Source organism: Chionomys nivalis, chromosome 21 (assembly GCF_950005125.1).
Source record: "Chionomys nivalis chromosome 21, mChiNiv1.1, whole genome shotgun sequence".
Classification (NCBI taxonomy): Eukaryota; Metazoa; Chordata; class Mammalia; order Rodentia; family Cricetidae; genus Chionomys; species Chionomys nivalis.
In genome coordinates, this window is record NC_080106.1 from 56958793 (window position 1) to 56977872 (window position 19080).

The following is a 19080-nucleotide window of genomic DNA, read 5'->3' on the forward strand; positions in this document are numbered from 1 at the left end:
GTTTATGAGAGGCTGAGGCAAGGGGATTACCAGTTCAAGGCCAGTTTGGGCTATATAGCAAAGCTCTGTCTCAAAACCAACACAAAATAATTATATTGAATTGGCAAAATTCCTCTTGTTTTTAATTTTATTTTTAAATTTTACTTTAAGTGTGTGTGTGTGTGTGTTTGTTTGTGTGTGTTAGGAAGCTACTCTTGACTCTTCAGGTCCCCGCATTCATTCAAAGGCAGAAAGGAAGCCTATATCTACCAGAGCACCTGCCATGCTGTGTGTCTTTGAGTAAGTCAGTAGCCTCTCTGGGCTTTCTCTACTGCTAAGCTTGGCACTGCTAGCTCCAGCCACTGTAAACAGGAGAAAAGGGCCAGTCTCCATGGACACCCTCTACCATCTATCAAACCGAATTAGCTTAGTGATTAGTGAGCACTCGGCCAAGGGTTTGGTTATTTTTGAGACAGGTTCCTCTGATCTACAGATGGAGGAGATAGAGACACCAAGAAGTCAGTCCTGCACTGAAGGACACACACATCAGGACTCTGTGGAGGTGCACACCTCCACCTCTGGAGTGGTGTGTCCCAGGAGAGGCTGGCTAGGGGGAAGATCCCTGTGCAGCTGCTGGGCAGTGACTCCCACACTTGGGTTTTGATTTCCTAGGCAAGGCTGTGATGGAGGCAGGGCAGCAAGTTTGGACTCCACTTTCTCTATCGAGACACACCCCTCTGTATTGGGGCAGAATCCCCAGACCTGACCTACAAGGGACCTCTCTCTGCTATTACAGCATTCCTGAGGCCAGCTAGCAACTATGGGAAACTGGCTGGTTGGCAAGTCATCTGCCTGGCCATCTGGGGGGTCACTTGGGGAGCCATCAGCGGGACCATCCTGGAGGTCATCCGATGGGTTATCGGGCAGGTGGCCTGACTTGCCCGCAGTGCCAGCGCACAAGCTAAAAGACTTTATCCAAGCAAAACTCAAACCCAGTGAAGATTGCCTGAATCTGGTAGACCAGGACTTGGCTGCCATCTCTGACTTCCTGCAGAGCAGTGAGCTCCCTGTGCAGGGAGTGGCTAGGTAAGAGCCAGGTTGGAGACCAAGGTTGTTCCCCTCCCTCACCAACTCCCCCACCCCCCACGGTGATGCTGAGCACTGCTCCACACCAGGCCCTGGGCACTGCACTTCCCAAGGTTTTTCTCCCTCTGTGGACACGATGGCAGACTGTTCAGGGGCCCAAGATGCTGTCAGGTCGCCTTCTGTCAGGCTACTCCTCTGGCAGGCGGCTTCATCTCTCTGTACCACAGTGTCTGGTTCTGTAGAATGAAATCAGCCTAGACCCCACTTCAGAGTGTTATGATGGTGAGACACACAGTGTTCCCAGCAGCACAGAGTCCTGCTGTAATCCGTGCTCAGTAAATTAGCAGACTGGGTATGTGCATACATGCACTCGCACTTTGCTGTATGGCATCTTTCCATCTGTGAGCGTTTTGTTTGTTCCACCATTTTCATTCTTGTATGGTACTCCACTGGGCCACTTATTCATCATATTGCAGTTTTGCTTTGCCTCCAGTTTGGAGCTAGCGTGCTGACAAGGATGCAAATTAGTGCCAGCAGCCCAATTTTAAAATGATGGTGACATTTGGGAATTTCACTGAACTTGACAAATGTCACAGCTTGGAGCTACAGAAAGTCCAGACCTCACTACTGCTGCTTCATTCCCTGCAGGGTGGCTCCTATGGCCAGGAAACTGTCCTAAGAGGCTACTCAGATGGCACCCTTGTTCTCTTCATGGATCGCTTCCATAGCTTTCAGGAACAGAAGGAAAACCAACGTGAAGTCCTCAGCGTGATTGAACAATGGCTGAAACACCACAAGAAATACTCTAAGTCAGTGAGCCTTGGGCAAACCCTTGAAGTCTTACTGTCTGTCCATGGGTAGGAGATACTCTTGCAGGTCTTTCCAGCCTTTGATCCTCTGTGTGAGTGCTCCGGGCACTGGGGTGGGGTCCCAAACTTTCTGGGAGTACTGGGGAGCCCCTTGAGTCCTACAGGCTGAGGCTGTGACAGACAGACTGGCTATTTCCAAAATGGAGCTCGCAAACAACTGTCTGAGTCACAGTTCTGTTACTGACCAAGGCAGCTCTTTAAAAAAAAGCATTTAATTGGGGGCTGGCCTACTGGCTCAGAGGGTTAGTCCCTCATCATCATAGCAGGAAGCAGACAGGCATAGCACAGGAGCAAGCTGAGAGCTTTGTATCCTGATCCACAGGCAGCAGGAAGAGTCACTGGGTCCAGCAACACACCGCCTCTAAAAAGGGCACACCTCCTAGTTCTTCCCAAATGATTCAACTGGGGACTGAGCATTCAAACATATGAGCCTCTGGGACCCCTCACCACAGCCCCCAAGAAGGAAGAACCTCCTACCCTGGGCATATTCTATCTAGAACTTCATTCTCATCTCATTTACTTTAGATAAAATGTTCCAAACTCTTTTTATAGGTGAGTGGGTGGATGAGAGTGGATGGCTGGGTGCTCACTAGATGTATGGATGGGTGGGTGGATGGATAGGTAGAAGTGGGGGATCACTAAATGTGTAAGAGGACATATGGATGAATGAGTGGACAGATGGGAAAATGGGTGGATGTGTGAATGTATGTTTAGATGGGTGGAAGGAAGTGAGGATGTATAGACAGATAGAAAAGTGAATGGATGTAGGGATGGACAGACAGATGAACAGGGAAACAGAAGGAGAGGACTGTCTGGTGGCTATGCTGCCAATGGTAGATTCAAGTAATCTGACATCCCAGGGCTTCTGAGCTAGGGTCTAGGGTGCCTCCATTGTCCACAATTCTGAGGAACTTCTGGGTTACTGGAACTGTGAATAAGCATCACCTGACCATTTTCTAACAAGATGGAGATGTACACACACCCACATGACAGTATTCTCAGGATGATGGCCTGAATCAGAGAGCAATGCAAGCTGCCACGGTGGGCCCTTCTCATCTGTTAGGGCTTGAATCACTTGGTCCCCAGCTGGTGGCACTAATTTGGGAGGGAATATAGCCTGTAGAAGAAGGGTCCTTGCCACAGGAAGTGGGTGGCCTGGAATTGAGCCTGGAGGGTGATAACCCCACCCTGCCTCCAACCCCAATTCCAGTGTGTTTCCTGATCCAAGGAGGAAGCACTCAGCATCAGCTCCTGCAGCCATGTCTTCCCCAGCAGTGACCCAAGAGAAAGATTTCCCCCACTTCGGTTGCTTCTGTCAGATGTCTCATCCCAGGGACCAGAAAAGTAACTGATATATGACCCCATGGGCCCCTTTGTCACTGACTCTAAGATCAGGAGCAGCTAGCTTCCAGGTTTGTTTGGTTGTAGTGGTGTGCCTGCCTCAAAAGAATGGGAGTCAGTAGTGAGAGAGATGTGAGGTTCCATCGCTGCAGGAAATGTCTTCTCTCTTTTTATGCCCAGGGCCTGGTGGCAGGAGACCAGCCCACCCTCTGCTTGCTGCCCTGAGAAGGGAACGCTTCACATGTAGCACCCAAATGGTACCACCAGGTGGCGGTAGAGCTAAATCTTCCAAATCCCCGCCCCCCCAACCACCACCACACATACTTAGGGTTTCTCTGTGTAGCCCTAGCTGTCCTGGAACTTTCTCGGTAGACCAGGATGGCCTCAAACTCACAGAGAATGCCTGCCTCTGCCTCCCGAGTGCTGGGATCAAAGGTGTGCACCACCAACCCTGGCAACATTTTTTTTATTACTACGTAGCAATAAATGTTGCTTTCTGAGAAAATAAGACCCTACAGAGGGATTCATGAATTGCTTCCTTTACTATATAAAAATCCAACTAATCTGGTCTACATGTCCCAAATAGATGAGGTAGGCTGCTGCTGCCATGGTTTCTTTCCGAAGGACATTTAACCCAAAACTGGCTCCAGCTTTTTTTAACTTCAGGGCGTTTCTCTCAATATAATTAACTTGATAGCTGCACCCCCACGAGAGGTTTATAAGACTTTCATGTTACATCATTACATGAAGGACTTCAATTGTGCCTGGTATACAGTCGACACTCAATAAATGGTAAGGTATGTGCCCATCTCCTTCCAGGGTGTCCTTCCAGGGCTTCTCGCCCCAAGCTGTGCACCTAAATATATTTATTGAATGGCAGAGCTCAGCAGGCAAGAATGGAAACTAAGTGGCTCAGTGCACCTCCAACCGTTCCCCACTCCTGCCACCTCGAGGTGTCCCTGAGTCTCTGTGAGAGGTACCAGTAGAAGGCATTCTGTGGTACAGACATCCACCAGTCGTGCAGACACAGTTGCCTTCGGTATCACTCTGGGGCATCTGTTTCTCATGTGTAGTTCACTGCCTCATGTTCTGTGTGGCTCCGCTGACTCTGTCTCAGCCACCCCATCCTGTTTTCATGTAAGGCTTCCTGTTAGCCTACCAGGGAGAGTAGCCCCACTGTTAACTAGACATCTCCCCAGCTCCAGCTGACTCAGACTGCCATCACAGTCTAGCTTCCTGCTGCTCTCTGCCTGCAGGCTTTGGTGAGGATTGCAGCTCCCGGATCTATTGGGATCTCAAAAGATCCATGGATCACGTAAGAGCAGCACTAGGTGAGTTTGCAGCCTGCTTCACCATGTTACAGCAGCGGTAGCAGTTTGTCCAGTGGTATCCCAGGAGAGTGAAGGAGCCGATCCTGTTGGTCAAGCACTGGTATCAGGAGGTAATTTATGGCATTGCCTTGTTTCAAGAGGGTCTCAGGCTGGCCTCAAACTCAGGCTGCCTCTGCCTTTTAAGTGCCAGGATCAAAGCTATGTGTTACCACACCCCACTGTGTTACCTTTTAATTGAGATCATTCACAGCAAACAAATTTTAATAATATTAACAACATACTTTCATCTAATTTGATCTCCTCTTCATCCACAAACCATAATTGAGTATTTTCTCAACCCAATCACCTAGGGGTCACACAACTGTGGCCCCAGTACTCAAAAAGTGGATGCAAGAGGATCTAGACTTTAAAGCTAACCTCAACTATATAGCAAGACACTTTAAAAAAAATCCAGGGACTAATGACTCAGCGATTAAGAGCACATATTGCTCTTCAAGAGGACCCAAGTTCAATTCCCAGCACCCACTTCAGGTATCCCACAACCAGCTTTATCTCCAGGGGGGTCTCACAACTCTAGCCTATGAAGGCATCTGAACTCACACGGACAGACACACATAATAAAAAATATTAGGGTACTGGAGAGATGGCTCCATGGTTGAGAGCACTCTGTCTACTCTTCTAGAGGACCTGGGTTCAATTCCCAGCACCCACATGGCAACTCACAACCATCTATCACTCCAGTCCTAGGGGATCCAATGCCCTCTTCTGGCCACCATAGATACCAGGCACACACATGGTACACAGACAAACATACAAACAAAACACCCATACATATAAGTAATAAAAAAATTGAATATATTAAAATAATTTTTAAATTCCGATAACCATCCCCACTAATAAATCTTATTTAAAAGAATGTGATGTGTGTACACATGTGCGAGTGCACATATGTGCATGTATGAGAGTATGTTCGTGTGTGTGTGCATAAGTGCATGAGAAACAGTGTGTGTGCATGTGAGTGTGACGGAATGTGCCATAGTGTGTGTGTGGCAGAGAACAATGTACAGAAATGAGTTTTCTCCTTCCACTATGTGGGTCCTGGGGATTGAACTCTCTTCATCTTGCCAGCCCCCCTTATTTTCCAACACTGTAAATGGATTGTGTTGCACACAGGTGATATCTTATTTCACTCCATGTCTGAGAAATCCAGCCACATCATTACATAGCAGTAGTTTTCATTCCCTCATATGTTCCATTATAGTAACACACCCGTGTTTTCCTCTCTGCTGCTGTTGGGCCCTTAAGTCATTCCCAGGTTGTAACCTCTGTGACTTTGGTTACTGTGGGTGTCCTCTGATATGTCTTTTCCGAACCTAAGCACTCATTGTTCTTGGGGAGACATGCAGTAGAATTGCTGGAGTCCCAGACACAGCCACAGACAGCATGTACATGTGTGTCTATATTGCATACATGGACTCTGCATGAAATATAGTGGAGCATACTTATTTAGCTTTAATAAAGAATGCCAAGTAGATTTTTTAAACCACTCTACTGGAATGGGAGAGAAGGCTCAGTATGGAAAGTACACATTGCACAGGCACAGAAGAGCCCACTACCCGTGTAAAGGCAGGAGTGGTAGCCTGTGTCTGTAACTCCGTGTTCAGGAGGCAGACACAGGTGGATCCCCTGTGCTCACTGGCCAATCACTGCAGTCAATCAGTGAGCCCCGGGTTCAATGAGAGGCCCTGTTCCAAACCATAAGGTAGAGAGTGACTGAGGGAGACACCTGACCTTGACCTCCAGCATCCTCATACCCACTCACAAACACAGCTCATACTCACACACATGCACACACTGACATACATGTTTACACACTCACACTTCTGTGCTCCCATATTTACTCACACACATGTTCATAAACACACTCACATGCGCCCACACTCACACAGCATGTGTTCATGCTCACACACTCATGCATACTCATGCACGGGCACATACACACATTCACAATCACACAAACACTCACACAGTCTCACACACCCACAACACATATACACATACACTCATGCCCGCCCAGGCTTACACACTGTGTCACACACTCACACCCCTGTGAGAAGCGTGAGCATTCCAGGTGTCCCTTCCATCTCTTTATCTGTGTCTGACGGTACTGACACCTTGACTTCCAGGCATGGGAGTGACATTGTCTAGGCTCCGGCTTGCTGACAGTCTTGTCTTCTCTCCCAGTGCCAGGAGAAGTGGATGACTTCCCCATCTCTGGGGTTCTCCTACGCCCTGGAGTTGCTCAGTGTGTATGCCTGGGAACAGGGTTGCCAAGATGAGGACTTTGACATTGCAGAAGGTGTCAGGACCATGCTGGGACTCATCAAGCAGTCATCATAGCTGTGTGTCTATTGGATAGTAAATTACGGCTTCGAGGATGTAACAGTTTGCAACACTCTTCTGTGTCAACTCAGATTCCAAAGGTACCCAGCTTCTGATCTCTCTGGCCGCAGGCCTGGGCCCCATTGAGAGTGAGTTCTGAGTCCTTGCTGATATGGGGGAGGGGGAGGGGATGAGAATCTGTCTGCAGAGGAGATTCAGTCAATGTGTTCCACATTCCAAACCATGGTCAGGCTTTGCACCTCAAAGACTAGAGGAAGCGGAGGAATTCATAGCAAGAACCATGAGATGGAACATCTCTGGGAAGAGGAGGATGGAGTCAGTGTGGCTGGATACCGCAGAGCCCTCAGTAGCCTCTCCCTTCTGTGTGTGAGTGCACACTCGCATGCGTAGGTACAGATGCACTTGGAGGTCAGAAGTTGACATCAGGTTTCACTCTCTGCTTATCGTCAAAGTTTCACTTCTTTTATGTGTATGTGTGTTCCCCATGTGTATGCCTATAAACCACGTGCACACAGTGCGTATGAAGGCCAGGAGAGGATGTCAGACTCCCCGGAACTGTAGTTACAGATGGTTGTGAGTCACTACATGAGGGCTGGGACTTGAACCCAGGTCCTCTGCAAGAGAAGTCGGTGCTCTTAACCTCTGTGGGGGTTCTCCAGCCATTCCACATTATTTGTTAAGTCAGGGTCTCTCACCGATGTTCACCAATAGGCTAGACTGGCTCACCAGTGAGCCCCAGGACACACCTGCTTCTGCCTCCCCAGGGATGGGATTACAAACACACTAGCATCTAGTTCTTATATGGGTCTTGAGGGTCCCCAACTCAGGGCTTTTTTGAGAGGCAGGTATTTTACCCACTGACCCATTTCCCCAGCCCAACTTCTTTATTAAAATTTGTGTGTCTGGCTGGGTGGTGGCGCACGCCTTTAATCCCAGCACTCGAGAGGCAGAGGCAGGCAGATCTCTGTGAGTTTAAGGCCAGCCTGGTCTACAAGAGCTAGTTCCAGGACAGGCTTCATAGCTACAGAGAAACCCTGTCTCGAAAAAAAATTGTGCATCTGTGCACCAGAAGAGGATATAGGTGTCCTTTGTGTATTATTCTGAGGTGGGGCTCTCTTTTTTACTCTGGGCTCTGGCTTTCTCAACTAGGCTGGAAGTCAGCAAGCCCCAGAGATCCCCATGTCTCTATCCCTCAGAGGTGGGACTGAAGTCATGTACAAAACACCCATGTTGTTCGTGGGTCCTGAACCCTGGTCCTTATGACTGGGTTCTCTGCAGTCTTAGTTCCTAAACTATCTTCCCAGGCACTGCTGGGCGGGGGTGGGAGATCTGGGGGGTGGGGATCTGGGGGTGGGCCAAAGGGAACAGGATCTCAGGATCTCACTGTACAATCCTGACTGGCCTTGAGCTCACTATGTAGACGAACCTGGCCTTTAACTCACAGAGATCCACCTGCTTCTGCCTCCCAAGTACTGAGATTAAAGATGTGCTCTAGTAAACTCAGCCCTGATTTCTTTTAATCTGATAAAATTTCTAGACCAGTCATCTTGAATCCAAGTGACCCAACCAATAATGTGGGCAAAGACGACGGCTCCTGGCAGCTGCTGATGGAGGCAGCTCAGGCCTGGCTGTACTCTCCCAGCCTGAATGATATGTCACCTGCACAATGCTGGGATGTTCTGGTAAGAGGATGTCCACACTGGAGAGAGGGTCCTCCTGATGCTGACTTGAGAGAGTGTGTCGTGGCTGCCTGTGTGACTACTGTGACATGTCACACACTCAGTGTGGCTTAAAGCAACAGAATTCATCCCCCCAGTTCTGGATGCTGGGGGTTCAAAGACAAGGAATAGGGGAGGGGTGGACTCTCCCTGGACAGCTCTGATCCCTGGCTAGGCTTGTGACATCATCACCCTGTCTTTCCCTCCACTGTCACATGTCTGCCCTGTCTTTTCTCCTTTTCCTTGAGGTGTGACTGTCTGGGGACCCAACTCCTCTAAGGATAATAGTCATATTTAGCTGGAGCTCACCCTTGTGACCCTTTCCTACCAGCTTCTCTAAGTCCATTTCCTGTTAGGTCATGGTCACGGGTACGACAGGTCCAAATCCCAATATATTTTAGGGAGATACAACTCAACCAACTCTTAGAGGCCACAAAGATGGCTGTGAGGTAGAAAAGGGGGGCTATAAATAAAGTGGGTTCCCCAGAAAAGAGATAGGCTTATTTCTGCAAGAGCAAAATCAGGAGGCAGGAATTGGGTGCAGACAAGGAGCTGAGCCTCCTAGAAGTGTACAAAACTCATGTCTGTGACTCCCAAGCAGACCCTGAGGCCCAGCCCCTGGGTGTGGGGCCAGCAGTAATGCAGATATAGTCTGCCTGTCGGAGGAGGGCATCAAGAGCATTCCCAAACTAGACCAGCTGAGTCTGTCAAAAGGCTGCCTTGTTGGCCTTCGAAATGAGACAGATATGCCAATCAAACCCCACCTGTGAGAACACATGAGGGGCAAACTTCTATCCAAAGTATGGAGGCAGGGGCCACACTCCATCTACAGAGCTACCAGACTCTAACAATGTGGGACAGACAGAAGGAAGCAAAGTCTGTGAATGGGGTCGTTCCCCAGGTAGATGCCAAGACTCCACAATCGCTCCCATGTCCCCCACCCCAGGCTCCATTATCACCACTGCCTGGCCTTTTACTTCCTTGGGACAACCTCCTTGGTTTCCTTCTGAGTTTTCAAACATCTATCTCTGCAAAAAGAGATTCACAATGCCTGTGTGAGCTTCATAGACAGGAACTCTGGCACTTGCCGTTGTTGGCTAAGTGATATCACACACACACGCCCTCAGCTTCGTCACTAGGGTGGTGGCTGCAAGTCACCAGAGTCTCTTGAGGGTGCTTCACTTGCACAACCACTGGACTGTGGTCAAAACCAAATTTAAGTTCATAGTGCTGTCAAACTATAAGACACACACACACACCATATTCATATTCTGACAGCCATACCAATAGCACCCCATAGATCCTCCTTCTAACACACAGGCACATGATATGTTCAGCTTCCATGTCTCTACTACACCTTAAAAATTGTTTGTAATGTCAGACAGTGGTGGCACACCTCTTTAATCCCAGCACCTGGGAAGGTAGGGGCAAGAGAATGTCTGTAAGTTCCAGGATGGTTACACAGAGAAACCATGTCTCAGTATATATATTATGTGTACAACTGTTGCCTGAATATATGTTATATTAAATGTGTATAATATCCACAGAGGCCAGAAAAGGGTATCAGATCCCCTGGAACTGGAGTCACAGACAGCTGTAAGCCACCACCCGGGTGCTGAAAATTGAACCTGGGTCCACAGACAGTGCACTGAACCAATGAGTCATCTCTCTAGTCCCCACCACACCTTCTGATCCCCGTGCTCTTCACTAGCCAGTCCTTTCAGACCATGACGTCACCCTTCTCTTGACAGCCCAGGAACCAACACACAAGCAGAAATGAGCATTTCAGGCTTATCACATGTACACACACACTCACATGTAAACATATACACTCACAGACGAACATGCACCTTTGCACCTGGAACCTCACACTCTCACAGGTGCTGCACAATGCTGACACTTGTGAAAATACATCAGCACTCACTACTGCATACACTCACATCTGCATGCACTCACGTGTGTACATAATGTGCATACTCACAATGCAAACACTCGTATTCTTGAATATTCATCTATAGCCTCTCATATGTGTGCGTTCCTGTGTGTACACTTGCATATGATACAAGCTCACACATGCACACAACACATGTACACTCATGTGCGCATGCACACCCTGTACACCATCTGAGCTGTAGGAGCAGAAGGATTGAGTATGCTGCCACTGTCAAGGGGGTGCAAGGGTCACAACATCTAGGGGTGTCTGACCAAGATCAGCTAGCCTGCAAAGCTAAGCCCCCTCTCTTGTTCCCAGATGGCTGCACTGCTCTCTGCCAATGTTCTCCAGGAAACTTATCCACTTAGACTTGTCTTCTTCCTCCCTCCCCACTGTTTAAAAAGTGACCCCTAAATCTATAACCTTATCATTACAGCAGCGGGCAATCCAAATGCAGTCTCGCAGAGCTGGGATGGAGACACTTGAGGCCTCGTTCCCTTTTTAAGCTCCTTGACCCTGCCCATGTACCCTAGTTCCTTATCCACCTTCAAAGCCATTAGTACAACACCCTCCAGGCCCTCCTCTCCATGTCTGAGCTCACATCTACTTTTCCAAGTTTGACCCTCACACCTGCCTCTTGGAAGGTCTTTGGGGATTTTCTCATGCTGACCCAGAGCACCTCCCATGTCTGCATCCCACAACCCCTTCAGAAGGATCTAGATCTCTCCCAAGTAGCCCATGAGGGACCAGGAGAGTTTCTGCTTGGAGAGGGGGTGGGCCACAGGAGGTAAGTATTGCCCAGAATCTCAAGAACATTTTTAGGGTATATCTGTGCAAGACAGGAAGGTCTCTGCCCACTGTTGGAAGAAGGCTAGCAGGAGGAAAGAGGTGAGTTTTGGGGTGGCTTCTGAGCAGAGCCCACCAAATTTCTCTCCTCCCCAGCCCACATCACTCTTCATCACTCCAAGACATTTTACTGGACACGTTCATCAAAGACCTCCTCCAGCCCAATGAAAAGTTCTTGGAGGACCACGAGGGATGCACCCACCCACTGTGACAGTGGAACTGATTTATTGGGAGCCCACCAAGGCCAGCTGGGCTGGGACTGAATAAGCATGGGTTGAAACTGGACTCTCTGAGCATGGCGGACAATGAAGGCTGATGAGAAGCCAAGGACAATGGCACTAGGTTTCGATCCTAATACATGAACTGGCTTTGTGGGAGCTTAGCCTGTTTAGACGCTCACCTTCCTGGACATAGATAGAAGACCTTCATCTTCCCGCAGGGCAGAGAATTTGGACTGCTCTTCAGTATCGAGAGGGAGGGGGAATGGTGTGGGGGGAGGAGAAGAGGAGTGGGGATAAGGGGAGGGGAGTGGGAGGAGGGGGCAATATTTGGGAGGAGGGGAGGGAAATGGGAAACGGGGAGCAGGTGAAAATTTTAATTAAAAAAGAATTAAAAAAATAAAAAAAAAAAGAAAAGTTCTTGGAGCAGATCAGAAAAACTGTTAACATCACCTGTGAATTCCTCAAAAACAACTGTTTCAATGACTCAAGCACCAAAGTGCTGAAGGCTTTCAAGGTGAGCGCTGGCCTGTAGCAGCGCCAGCTCTTGGAAGCCAGGGAGACAAGGGTGAGGGGAGGCAGCATCTCACCTTCTCTTTCCTCCTAGGGAGGATCCACTGCCAAAGGCACGGCTCTGAAGTATGGATCAGATGCTGATATTGTAGTGTTTCTCAGTCCCCTGAAGAGTTACCACTCCCAAAAAGAGGAGTGCTCACTGTTTGTCTAGGAAATCCAGAGGCAATTAAAAGTCTTCCGAAGGACCCAGGAGCTGGAGGTGAAGTTTGAGACTTCAAAGTGGACAGCCCCCAGGGTGCTGAGCTTCACATTGAAATCCAGGAGTCTCAATGAAAGTGTCAACTTTGATGTCCTACCCACCTATGATACACTAGGGAGGAGTCCACAGACCCTAGCTCCTGAGTAGATTCTGGAAAACATGGAGGAAAAACCAGGGAGGGTTGGGTAATTCTCTCCCAGTTTTTGCCCAGGCCCCCAGGCACCTACATGCAATCCCACTCTCATGTAAGCAGTCCAGGAAGCCTTAAGGAGCTGCTGGCTCTGTTCTCCATGGTGTGTGAGGGATAGCACATACAGTTACAAACAGATCATAGATAACATCCCTTCATTTTCTCTGTGGAGAAGGGAACTAAAGAACAAAATGTGGGGGGATTTGTGAGGTAAGAGACAGGAAATTGGGTGAAGAAAACTCCTCCTCAGAAAGCCCATTCACAGGTGGGAGATACAGAAATATATGGACAAATGAAGGATCTCAAAATAGACTGGTGAGATGGCTCCACGGTATATGTTTGCCATTCAGTCACGGGGACCAGAGTTTTATCCCCAGCACCTGTATAAAAAGCCAGGCTCTACTGGAGGCACACTAGGGGTGCGGGTGGAGAGAGAAAGGGTCTAGCTGAATCAGATTGAAGTTCAGGGGGAGACCCTGTCACAGTGGGATAAGGTGAAGGATGATGCATCAAGACAGCCAACATCCTCCTTTGGACTCTCATGGGTGTGCGCAGACAGGCACATGCACCCACATTCACAAAGCAACTTAGAGAGAAAAGGGTTTGTTTGGCTTACACGTCCAGATCTCAGTCCATCAGAGAGGGCCATCACGAAGGGAAGTCAGGGCAGAAACTCAAGGAAGGAACTTGAAGCAGAAACCATGGGGGAATGCTGCTTGCTTTCTCACTTATAGGTTTATCTTGGCTAGCTCTTAATCAGTCAAGGGAATGGTGCTGCCTACAGTGGGCTGGTCCCTGCATCAAAATCAACTTCTCAGATTGACTCTAGGCTGCTTCATGTGTTCTCTCTCTCTCTCTCTCTCTCTCTCTCTCTCTCTCTCTCTCTCTCTCTCTCTCACACACACACACACACACACACACATATTCTCACATCCATTCACATACAGAGGCCAAGCTACTATATGTGTGTGTGTGTATGTGTGTGTATTTCCTATATTAGAATTATGAAGACTATAATATCTTCCACCTGAGTGGTTCTTGGGGCCCAGGGGTAATCAGGGTAAAACATTTGCTTAGCATGTACAAGGCTCTGTGTTCAATGTCACCACCCCAAGGTAAAGCAAACAAAGCTCTTACCCATTGTTTGTGGCTGGAGCTCAAAGGCAGAGTACTTGCCTAGCATGAGGATCCTGGGTTTGACACATCTCTCCCCAATTGCAAACAAAAAACAGCTGTTTTGATTTCTCTCAGAAAAGAGACAGGAGTCTACAGAATGGGCTTCAGCCCACTTTTGTCTGTTTGCTCTTGAAATAGCAGCTGTGCTAGTCTGCTTCCTGTCACTGTGATAAACACTGGCCAAATTGAGCACACACCTTTAATCCCAGCACTCTGGAGGCAGAGGCAGGCAGATCTCTGTGAGCTCGAGGCCAGTCAGAGCTACACAGAGAAATCCTATTATGAAACAAACAAAAAACCCAAATACAACCACTGACCAAATCATCTTGGGGAAGAAAGGGTTTAGTTCCTCTCACAGTTGCGTGAGTCATGGAGGAAAGTCAGGGCTGGAACCTGGCAGCAGGAACTGAAACAGAGGCCATGGAGGAACACTGCTCACTGGCTTGCTCCCTCTAGATTGCTCAGCCTGCTTTCTTATACAACTCAGGACCCCCAGAGGACTGTGCCCTTCCACATCATTCATCAATTGAGAAAAATCCCCCACAGATGAGGCCATAGGCCAGTCTGGTGGAGGCAGCTCCTCGGTTGAGACTCCCTCTTCTCAGGTGTGCTTAGCTTTGTGTCAAGTTGACAGAAAACTCACTGTATAGCAATACAGCAAAGGTTTTCAGCCTAGGAGGCCACAGTTTTCCCACTACTTGGCTTTGACATTTCAATCTGAAAACAGCCTTGTGCGATAGATTCACAAACAGGGGCAACTCCATCCCAGTGAAACTGTGTTGACAAAAATGAGAGGTGAACTAAAGATACCTCAGCAACAGCAGTGTGCAAACGAGCTCAGAACAGACAGGAAGGTCTTTCTCCAACACTGAGAAACATCTAGACCTGTGTTCTGAATCCACTGAGAGCTTGAGGTGTGGCTGGAGCTACCAAAGAGCTGAATTTTTGTCTCTTTTCCTTTTAATGATCTCAAATACAATCAGCCACAGTGGCTGGTGGCTGCCCTAGTGGGTACCACAGGTGTGTGTACTACTGTGAAATTACCAGCACCCACCAGACCATGGAGTCACTACTGTCTGCATCTTGGATACCCATCAGTAATTCAAATATATATATATATATGGTTCAAAAGAAATTTCCCCCAGAATGAAATTGCACTTTTCAAAAATATATATATATAGGATGGGTTCACTGGTTAAGGGGGGTTTGCTGCTCTTTCAGAGGACCCAAGTTTGGTTCCCAGCACTAGAGTTTGGTGGCTCACACCTTTTAACTCCAGCTCCAGGGGACCTGGTTCCTTCTTCCGGCCCCTACAGCCTCTCACATTTGTATGTGTGTGAACACATCACACCATCCAAATAAAAATAAAGTTTTTGAGCCAGGCATTGGTGGCACACACCTTTAATCCCAGCACTCAGGAAGCAGAAACAGGTGGATCTCTGTGAGCTTGAGGCCAGCCTCGTCTAAAAAGTGAGTTCCAGAACAGCCACGGAAACCCTGTCATGGAAAACCACATAAATGAATAAATAATAAAGTTTTTTGAAAACACACAGTTTTGAGGTCTGTAGAGAGATTGTCTAACATGCCCAAAACCTGGGTTCAACTCCCATACACTGGCATGGGAGTACTCACCTGTGATCTCAGCAGTCGGAAGGCAGAGTCAGGAGGATCAGAAATTCAAGATCAACTTTGGCTACATAGTAAGTTCAATGACAACCTTGGCTACACAAAATCCTGCCTCAAAAAAGATTGGTTTTTTTACTCTGTTACTTACCATATACGATAGGACTAACATACACTTTGCTCCCATGTCAGGTCAGCTGTATCCTGGCTTCACCTCCAGACCCAAAGCCTACAAGGCTCTCATTGCGTTATGTAAATCATCAGTCATCAAAGGGGGGAGAGTTTTCCACCTGTTTTACCGAGCTTCAGAGTGAGTTCATTAAACCCCTGACCCACCAAACTGAAGAGTCTGATTCACTTGGTACAAACAGGTCAGCCAGACCCTGCTTTGGCCAATGTGGTTGTTGTTTTACCAACAAGCTAGGATACCAGCTTTGCCAACTGTCCTGAACCCCCAAATCCTCCCATGCTTGGGGCTGGGCCTCTGGAGGGAAGCTGTTGCTCATTTAGCCATGGGTCTTCTGATTGCATTTCAGTACTTGTGTATTTGGGTCAGGCCTATAGAGCCTCCTAGCATCAGCGCAATGTGCAGCTTGTTCTGACCTCACATTGGTCAAAGAATTCAGTGGCAGCCAAGTTCTCCTGAGAAGCATGGATGGAAGTTAAAGTTGCATACCACAGGTTACCAGTACAGCTGTATGGACACCATGTTGTCTCTCAGAAGGCAACAGGAAGCTGTGGCTGAGACTCAAATCATCATAAGTGGCTGAGGCCTAGGGGACTGGTTTGCTCTGATTTGAATTTCAGCAAGTCATATGACTCCCTCAAGCACCACCCCCTCCCCTCCTTACCCTCTCTGCTTGCTACTCAACCTACCTCCCCATCCCACAGCCAATCTTCCTCTGACATGGCAATCCATGGTACAGGGCTCATAGCTAGCCTACAGAGAGTCCTATCAGCCAGGAGTTACATTGCTGCCCAAACACAGGACACCATGTGTACCACTCTGTCTGCTGCTGAGTCTAGCAAGCCTACCTAGGAGTCAGGGCTCCCTCTTTCAAGTTCTGTTTCATAACCATGTTGCCCAGCTGCAACCCAAGCAGTCCATGAGACACACTGGGCCCCTCTGCCTCGCCAAGGTCACCTGACATCTCCACTCTCCCCATCTGTGTGAAAGGAAAATGAAGCCAAAAGCATTCTTGTCCCTGAAGTATGCCCTGGAGCTTCTCACGGTGTAGGCCTGGGAGCAGGGCAGTGGCATGAATGATTTCAACACTGCCAAAGGCTTCCAGACCATCCTAGACCTGGCCATCAAATGCAAGCAGCTCTGCGTCTTCTGGACAGTCAACTACAACTTCAAAGATGGACTGATAAGGACGTTCTCACTGACCCAGATCCAGAAAAAGAGGTGTCTGTGCCCCCGTCCCCCACCCTGTTCTAAATTAACCCAATACCCTTCTGTGCTATTCCTTCCATGACCTGGATTCTTTTCCCCCAGAGTCTTGTTCATTCCCAGTGTGAAACTGAGGTAGAAACTGCCAGATGAGTGAGAAAACCCAACCTAGGGAGTAGAAGGGCCTGGCCAGACAGAAGGGATGCAGAAGGGAAGGAGTGGGCAGGTAGAGTGCTCCCTCACTGCTTTCTTTCTTCTGTTATGTGGAAATGTGAAATGTATGTGTTAGCCGATCTGAGAGGGGTCTGAGGTAGCAGGATATCCCTGAGAAACAGCATTGCCATTTCCAGGCTCAAGTGTGCATAGACACACACACACACACACACACACATACCAGTGCTGACCTCCTTAGCAACACTGTACTGTGACATCTTGTAGTTGGGTGAGAGTCTCTTGAAAGGGGTCATCACTATGGTTCACTGTGTGAAGTAAACAACAGCTTTAGAAGGGTTTTTGGATTTCAACTACAATAATTCTAGGAAGTTACTTTGACTCTTAAGTAGATTCAAATTGCTTGACCTAGGCTGCCAGGATACATTGTGTCTTTGATGGGAATAGAGCCAGCTGTCTTGTAAACAAACAGTCCTTTCCTAGTCTCTAACTCTTAACTCTCCTTTAGACCAGTAATCCTGGATCCAGCTGATCCCACAGGCCACATGGGAGAAACAAATGAGTGGCTTTCCTTGCTCTGTTTTGAACTGCAAAGTGGAGGCTTAGGGCAGAGAGTGCAGCTATGGAAAGTGCCAGTAAGAGTGCCCTGAAGAAAGTGGGTGGCTCTCTCACAAATCAATCATAGGGCTTTCTTGCTATAGTGATTTGGAATTACTGAGCCCCCCAAAGAAGCAAAAACTGGACTCCAGGAGTTCTTTCAGTCAGTCATCTGCCCTGCTCTGGGTACCCAAAGACCCAGATAACTGAGAGTCGGAATCATGAGGCAGGGAGAAGTGGAAGGATGGGGACATCTGAGGAAGTGATTCAGCAGAGTTCATTTCCCCAGAACCCACATAAATGCAGGGTGGGTGTGGCAGCCTCCTTATGATTCCAACCTTGGAAGGGTGACTCAACAGAATCCCCAGAGCAAGCCAGCTAGCAAAGCTAACCACATCAGCTATCTCTGGGTTTGATTGATAAAGCCTGCCTCAATAAATGAGGTGGAATAGTGACAGACGATGAGTCCTCACAGCATCCCAGGGCCTTATACATGTAGACATATGCATGTACATACACAAAACATGCATACAAATGACATATGCATGTACACACATGCAAAGATGCATACACGTGCATGCAATACACAGACAGAGAAAAACAAAAACAGAAGAAAAGAGGGCACATAGTAAGTAGATTTGATTAAATGCTTCATTGATGAATTTTCACACTTTTAAAAACCTAGAATTGTCGTTTGAGGCCAGCCTGGTCTACAAGAGCTAGCTCCAGTACAGGCTCTAAAGTTATAGAGAAACCCTGTTTCAAAAACAAACAAACAAAAACAAAACAAAACAAAAAAAAAACCCTAGAATTGTCACATGGTCACCTGTAGCTTTGAAAGTGGCTACCAAGCAAGGGGTAAAATTGTACTGTGGAAGGATTGGAACTCCCTTCCCCTTCCCCCAAGATACACCAGGCACAGCCTTCCAGGCTACCCTCCCACAGGCAGGCACACTTCATTCTTTCTTCTGTGCCTCCTTGGCACTCTTGACTTCCGGAGACAAGATGAGAAGGCTGTACTGTGCATTGTGAGATGCTGAACACTGTCCCCAGACTCACCTATGTATTTCCCAGTTGGAAGCTGAGACATTGTGTTGTGTCCTCTGGTGTGAGAGAGTTTGTTGTTGTGTTTCCCAAATAGGCTTCCCAGATTCTTTTCTGGAGACAGGTTCTCACTGTGTGGCCCTGAATGATCTGGAACTCACTCTGCAGACAAGGCTGGCCTCGAACTCACAGAGATTCACCTGCCTGTGCTGGGATTAAAGGCGTCTGCCACCACACCTTTCTTTAAGCTCCCACCCCACCTGTCTTTTTCTCCCCGGGTAGTACAGACCCCAGGAAGCTGCAGAGCTCAAATCTACCCCACCGTGGGTATCTGAGTTGGAGTCCATATCTGGGATAAAAATGCTAGATGAAGCCTCTAGATCCGGC

The 19080-nt window shown here is 48.2% G+C and overlaps 1 pseudogene; it reads left to right on the forward strand.

Annotated features, from left to right (window-relative positions):
• Positions 1-799: 799 nt before the first annotated feature.
• LOC130863413 (2'-5'-oligoadenylate synthase 2-like) lies at positions 800-19028 on the forward strand (annotated as a pseudogene).
• The last annotated feature ends 52 nt before the right edge of the window (positions 19029-19080 follow it).